The sequence below is a fragment of the Lactuca serriola genome, chromosome 5 (genome assembly GCF_051521515.1).
Source record: "Lactuca serriola cultivar US96UC23 chromosome 5, Lser_US96UC23_V15, whole genome shotgun sequence".
Lineage (NCBI taxonomy): Eukaryota > Viridiplantae > Streptophyta > Magnoliopsida > Asterales > Asteraceae > Lactuca > Lactuca serriola.
The window spans coordinates 337,180,679-337,188,362 of NC_136412.1; the positions used below are offsets into that span (position 1 = coordinate 337,180,679).

General features: G+C 32.1%; 1 long non-coding RNA gene and 2 other non-coding genes across 3 annotated transcripts; all 3 read left to right on the forward strand.

Annotated features, from left to right (window-relative positions):
• The first annotated feature begins 1,379 nt into the window (after positions 1 to 1,379).
• LOC145055312 (uncharacterized) lies at positions 1,380 to 6,424 on the forward strand. Its single transcript, XR_013685135.1, has 2 exons — positions 1,380 to 1,527; positions 5,345 to 6,424. It is a non-coding gene; the product is annotated as an uncharacterized LOC145055312 (long non-coding RNA).
• LOC145055829 (small nucleolar RNA SNORD25) lies at positions 1,891 to 1,973 on the forward strand. The gene has a single exon (XR_013685379.1). It is a non-coding gene; the product is annotated as a small nucleolar RNA SNORD25 (small nucleolar RNA).
• LOC145056252 (small nucleolar RNA snoR136) lies at positions 2,060 to 2,199 on the forward strand. The gene has a single exon (XR_013685780.1). It is a non-coding gene; the product is annotated as a small nucleolar RNA snoR136 (small nucleolar RNA).
• Positions 6,425 to 7,684: the final 1,260 nt, after the last annotated feature.

The window sequence follows — 7,684 nt, forward strand, 5'->3', positions numbered from 1 at the left end:
TCCATTTCAAATTTCAGCTCCATTTACCTAACATGGGTCTTGATAGCTTCTTGGAAATTGATCCTGGATTATACTTTTATCAAGAAAAAGTGTTTGAGAACTCATATTTATTGCTTATTCTCCTTCTCTATACAAGCTTACCATTAAAGCAAGTCATGTTTTTGATGTTCTAAACAAATAGTTTTATGACTTTATTTTTGGTAGAATAATAGGATAAACTACAATCTAAAACAAAAGAGTAAAATGCAAAGTCATCATGTAATGATGCTAATAAGAAATCTATGATATTGGGAATTACAAGGGGTATATGTACTTTTACAAAAATGCCGTTAAATCTTGCCAAGATTAATCTCAAGTTTTTGTAATGAATCTAGAAACAAAATTGTGAAAACTAAAGATGAACAACCAAACAACATTTTTAAAACTGATGAATTAGAAAGTTGCAATTTCATAAGAAAATCATTGATTCAAATAACCAATAAAATTGATGAATTAGAAAGCTGCAATTTTGTCAGAAATTTTTAATTCAACAATATGTTATCAACTGTAAACAGTTTCAATGGTGGTCTCGGTTATAATGGTCACTTGTAGGTTGAAGATGATGAAGAATGAACAATTTTAATGGTGGTCGGAAGAGATGATCGAAATATTTCCGGAAAAGCATTGTTGGCTGGAGACTTGTTGGAACTGCCAAATATGTCGGAAACATACTATAACAAGTCATATAAATATTTTTTAAACACTTTAAGTTCAATAAAAAAATATAGATATAAAAAAAACTCAACGACTAAATATGTACGAATCAAAAAATAAATTAGCTTTTTGAAATCATTATTGCAATTTTAAACGATTAACATTATCCTATTAAGTTTTTTAAAACTTAAACAAAAAAAATTTAGCAAAAATATTGCCAACCAAAAAAATAAAAATAAAAATGTAGGTCACTGTACAACATTGAATTCGTACAGTATGTACTACACATTACAAAGTTAAACAAAAAAAATTTAGCAAAAATATTGCCAACCAAAAAAATAAAAATAAAAATGTAGGTCACTGTACAACATTGAATTCGCAGAGTATGTACTATGCATTACAAAGTTAATATATTTAAAAAATATTACTGTTATTTTTTTTTAATCAGTAAATCTAATATACTCCGAACCTAACAACACTTGTTTCAAGTATGTCTACGACGTGACTTGAACCCTCAACCTCAAGGAGGAAGGGCACCACCTGATATCGCTGGGCTACAACGAAATGACTTCTTTTTATTTTTATTTTTTTAATGGTTTTTAATTTTCAAATTTCAATATCTTAAATAAATAACCGTTCAGAAGACCTTTAACCTAATCGGCCGGATCGAAACAAGCTTGTTAATCTCAGCCGTCTATTATATCAACAATCGGATCTAACCAGTTGCCCTTCCTCTATATAACAACTCGTTTCCTCTTTCCCAGACTCAGCTTTCAATTAGGGTTTACGTTTTATCAAACATCTGATTATTTCTCCGCCGTTGGAGTCTACAAGGTAATCGTCTTCGTATTCTTTTTAAATTAAACTTTATCAAATATGTTTCATAGCCCTATCTCTCCTTCTCAATGCGAATGAAATGCATCTATTTCCAATTTTTATGTTTTCCTGCGAATTCACTAAGGCTTCGCTAATCTGGTCGGCATGAATTTTATTAGTTTCTGTCTGACTCGTTCCCTTGAAGCAAAATTAAGCGTGCTGTTTTTAGATTTTTATAATCTTCAATCGATTTTCATTGGAGAACACTTAAGCAGCTACATATGTTCATTAAGTTAAACAAATGAAGCATTCAAAATCAATCATTAGTAACCACTTACGATACTTTTCGGGATTTTCTTTTTTATTGTAATTTGGGGAAAATGTGACTGTGATGAGCCAATACAGACCTGTAATGACTTGCGAAAATGATCGCAACTTATGAACATCTAAGGGACTGAGTCTCGATTCCCTCATTTTATTTATGACTTCAATTTTGGAATTTATTTAAGTTCTAAATTTTTGAAAATTCTAATTTTCAATATGTATGTTCGTGGCTTTATATACTATGAATGAGGATTTGCTACAATTTAGTATTGGCAAATTTTAATGGAGTGAAGCCTAGAAAAAATGTTCCCCTCGCTATCCGGTGCAACCATCAATGTAGCATTTGGACGTTGGGAAACAACATTTGAAATTCATGTTTATTGATACATATAATTTTTAGAATACGTTGATATACTTAACGACACTGATCATATCTCAAGTTACAATACACGAGTTTTCCCAATGCGTTTTTACTCATTAGTTGTCTACATATGAATCTGTCGAATCCAATCATGTATTTGTTAAGTGCATGCATTTTAAGTAATCGTTGAAGATTAAGAGAGAAGTGAGAGGATGTGCTATTTACAAACCTCAAGGTATTTCAAAATTGATATCTAAAAATATCCGAATGCTAGACCCTGAGTTGCTCACTAATTTAATACTTGATTCTTGAAGCCATAAACGCTTTAAATACATGAAGGAAATACCAAAATGGCTATAAGAACGAAACTAAAAGATTGAAACAGAAGATCTAAAGACTAGATTGAAACAGAAAATCTTTGAGCTGCTAGAGCAATTGTCCATACTTGCCACTCTGTATAAGTCAACTCCAAATTCTTGACCATATCCCCTCGCAACCAATCTTGCCTTATGCTTTTTAACTTACCTGTTTTCGTTCAACTTTGGTTTGTCAACCCGCTTCACACCGACTAAGGACCATGTTTGGACCTTTTCAATGATATCGATCTCACGGTCCATTGCCATTCTCCACTTCATCTCTTTAGCTGCATCTTCATAGCGTATCAGATCCTGATTGATTGTTTCCACAACATGCAACTCATCTTCGTCTGAGGTTAAAAAAATCCCTTGTGGCATAATCTTACAAGTACACATGTCGTTTTTGTTGTCTTCCCTCCGTGGCTTAGTTATTGTTAGGACCAGAGGCGAAATCAAGGGTAGTGCCTTGGTGCTTTGATTAATCAATTTGTTTACTATCTTCATCATTGAAGATGTAGTGTTTCATCAGTGTAGTTATAGTTTCCCCATTTGAGTTCTTCTTCACCTTCAACTTATTTTTCTTCAATTTTACTTTAGTCCCAACCATTGTTCTCTTCAAAGATCACATCATAAGCAACCCCAAACACGAAAATGATCAACTGTTGGCTTCACCTTGCTCCAAGCTTTCTTGTGGGGTCATATCAAGAAGGGCCTTAGTTGTACTTTTATTTAGCACATAGAAACTCACCGTGTGGCTTTAACCCAAAACATCTTGGGCATGTTTTTTGCAGCTAGCAAAGTCACCACCATATTTATCACTGTTCTTTTCTTGTGTCTTGCAACCCTATTCTATTGTGGGGTAAAGCTTGTGGTCAATTGTCGTTTGATCCCATGTTTCTTGCAAAAATTTCTGAAGTCATTAGATAGGTACTCTCCTCCCCTGTCTGTTCGGATAGCTTTAACTACCTTTCCAGTTTAAGTCTCCATGTTTCTCTTGAATTCATTGAAGCTTTCAAGGGTCTGACTTTTTTTACAACAAATAAACCCAACCCTTGCGACTGTAGTCATTAATAAAGCTAAAACATTATCTCTTTCCTGATTGAGATGCTGGTGTAATTGGCCCATATATGTGAGAGTGCACCAACTCCAACATTTCTTCAGCACATCGTGTACTTGATTTTGGAATGGCTTCTTTAGTTTGCTTTCCCATTATATAATCCCTACAGTTGTGTCCAAAACAAAATATCGTCATTCATGTACAGACATTCATTCGTCCTTTGATCTGCAACTTCATTGGCATTTTCACTTGGTGCAAACATCCTGTTTGTGCTCATATAACATTATTGCCATTCTCCACTTCATATCTTTAGTTGCATCTTCATAGTGTATCGGATCATGATCGATTGTTTCAACAACATACAACTGTTTTTCATCTGAGGTTAACACATCTCTTGTGACGTAATCTCGCAAGTATACAGACCGTATTTGTTGTCTTCCATCCTTGGCTTGGTTATTGTTGGGACCAGAGTCGGAATCAAGAGTAGCGCCTTGGTGATATGATCTTCAATTTCTTCATTATCATGTTCATCAATGTAGTCATAATTTCCCCATGTGAGTTCTTCAGATGCATCCTTTTTTTTCCTTCAATTTTACTACACTCCCAACCTTTGTTCTCTTCAAAGATCACATCTTTACTTGTTACTACTTTCATTGTTTCAGGGTTTATGAGCCGATCTCTTTGACTCTTCACTTACACCTTAACACACAAACAAAACTATTGTTATCTAGTATTGCTGACTAATTCAATACTTTATTCATGAGGTCAAAATGGCTTTAAATACAAGAAGGAAAATAATAAAATGACTATAAAAATGGAACTGAAAGAGTGAAACAGAAAAGCTAAAGACTAGGTAGACTAAATAAACACATGTGCAACTCTTGGTTGACTAGTCAATCTTATTTGAATTCCTTTATTGCAATCCTAAATACTCCAACAAACCGTAAGTACACTTTCAACAAAATTTATCCTATTATAGCTGCAAGATTTTGAAAGCCAAGTTGTTGACTTTAACATAGCTTCGAAGTTCACAGAAGCAAAACATAAAGCATCATCAACCTTCTTTTGAGCATCCGAAGAATCCCTAACAAAATGGACAGAAACTTGACAAATGATATAAATGCATGTGTTACTCTTTGATGATAAGATTCCACAAATTTTAAGGTTTATGGTTCCTTTACACTCTTTGAGGCCACTTAAAATATTCACATCATAAATGTAAGGGTCTCATGAATATTAAACAAGTTATTGGTCAAAACTGGTATCTATTAGGAAGAGATTTGATACACTCGACGACTTACTCAACCTGTAAGATATTTGACATTAACGAACAATTTATTATACCGATCTTCAAGCTTATAGAAAGAACACTTAATTGTGTAGTAAGGGTGAACATTCCGATGGAATAAGATCTGATTGGTTCTTGGATTTGACTTTGTTGAGATATGTTGACCTTGGATTGAGTTTGTTGAGGCTTATCGGGTATATATTTGGATTTTCCCGTTCTTTTACCTTACGTATCGGTACATAAGGTGCAACTTGTTGAAAGTTAGTTTGTTTGTTATGAGCATAAATATAGTACAAAACTAAAAAAGACAAAATCATAGTATAAAAAAATTGCTGAAAAGTTTGAAAAATTCTAGCTTTAAAATCCAAACTCAACGGGCCTAAAATGTAAGCTTTTAGGTATATTAAAAAAAATGTAAAACGTATGACAATTCCTATGTGTTGATGCAGGATTTAAAACTCTACAAACCCTAGAAGGGTTAGATTTTCGTTCAAGGAGGGTGTAAAAAGGGGTTGCATTTTGAAGGAAAGAGTTAGCATCTAGTGTTTGATCCATGGTTGTTAGAAATATCATCCATAATTAATGACTTTAGATGATATTGCAACCGGTCTTTCATTTGGATAAATCAACAACTGTTTTAATGTCTTTAGATATTATTTCAATCAGTCTCTTATTTATTTGGATAAATCAATAACTATATGAAATCTAATATTTTTAAATAATCAAAAAGAGTAGGTTCTAAACATGCAAAATGAACACAATAATAATGAATTAACAGAAATGGTAGCAAAACCAGCTTAAATTAACACAAATGGTAGCCAAACCAACTTATTATTAACTCACCACAAAATAATCATCAAATTAGTTATATACATATTTTACATAATATCTTAATATTTCTAGTCATTTTTATGCCCTTTATATAACAAAAAGGTACAGAATCTATTGTATGATGTGTTCTAGTGGTAAAAAAGATGCTCGGAGCGAAAAAGAAGTTGAAAGCTGGAAGCTAGGAATTTGGATGACGATAAAAAAATGAAGAAAAATACACTCTACACGTTGTGGCAACATTCCCACGACGTGGCTTTTTGGATTTTCCCGATGAATCTAGAAGACTTGTTGAATACGAGATAAACACGAAGGCCACGACTTCGTGGTGATATGTTTTCGGGAAAACTATACATTGAAGCCATTATCCTCCGAAAATAGAACTTTGGCCAGAAGCTATTGTCGTCTTTTGAAGGCCAAGTACCCACTTTGAAGTTTGGAGTTGCGAAAGTCGATCATAGCTTGGAATCGAGATAATTGAGGCAATACAACATTCTATTACGATTTTCTACTTGAGTTTAATCTTGTCTATTATGATGAATTTTGTTTTGCTGTTTTTACTTGTTGAAATCATGGGCTAAAACCCTATGACTTTCGTTAAGTTTAGATTGACTTTTTATGTCTTGATTTATGGTTTAAGTTATGTTTTGTTGGTTATTTGTTACTTTACCTTATTAAAGAACCTTCTATGCTTATGAGAACTACTTTTATGTTTATTGCCAAGTTTAATTTAGATTGCATGCTCATCTTTCTTTTATTGAACTTGAATCTTATGATCTTTGTGAACAACAAAATTATAGGACTAATGTTTTGACCAAAACCTAGTGTTAAATAGAAAAAGCGGGTAAGTAATTGTAGGATCTAATATATGACGACCGATCATATATCGTATTGATTCAATAAACCAATTTGATCAATCTATTATAAGTCTAATTTAACTCGAACCATACACTAGTAGACTTGTTAGTTTACCCGCCTGATCACCGTATGAATGAAATTGTTTACTAAAGAATTAAGTTAGTGAACATTAACTTAGTCATCTTATAAATCGGTAACCAACAAAACTATAATTCATTGCACTTCCATAAATCAACCAAAATAGCAAGTATATCGAAGCTAAACGAAAGTCTCTCAATTACTTTGGTTTAAATCGTCTTTTGTGTTTCTTGCTTTTAGTTTTAATATTTTCTATAATAAATGATAGTTATTTAGTTTAATTAATTAAGTTTCTAGATCTGCAAAAACTAGAGAAAACTATTTTTCTTATTTTCATAGTAATTAGGTAGTTAGTAGATAAAAATTAGTTAATCATTATGTTTCATGTGTGATACCTGACTATTGGGCTGTATTATTTTCGACAAGGTACGCTGCATAGGATGTAATAATTAGTTACATTAGTAGGATTAACTAGTACATAATTATTTACGCATCAAGTTTTTTACGCTGTTATCGGAGAACAATCTATTTTTAGTTAATTTGAATATGTTATTTTATTAGGATTTTTTTCTGTCTATTTTCTTTTATATTTTCGTTTTAGTTTTTTTCTTCTGTTTGGTTTATCATGTCGTGGTCATTAACACCACATTGTGGTGTCGTATCAGTTAAGTTCTATTTTTTCTTTTTTGTTCTTTTCACTCGTTTCATTTGTTTTTGTTTCAATGATTTATGACTCGGGAATCTAAGACGTTAAATCATTCTACCGTTTGATGATCCCAATTTAGAATTCGATAAGTAGAAAACAACCAAACTCGGAGAATCAAGAAACCAAACTCGAGAAAGCTATTAACATTAACATTATCCTATTAAACTATTAACATTATCCTACTAAGTTTTTTAAAACTTAAACAAAATAATTTAGCAAAAATATTTCCAACCAAAAAAAGAAAATAAAAATGTAGGTCACTATACAACTCTGAATTCAACTATGATGATTTTGCACAAATATATTTAAAAAATATTAC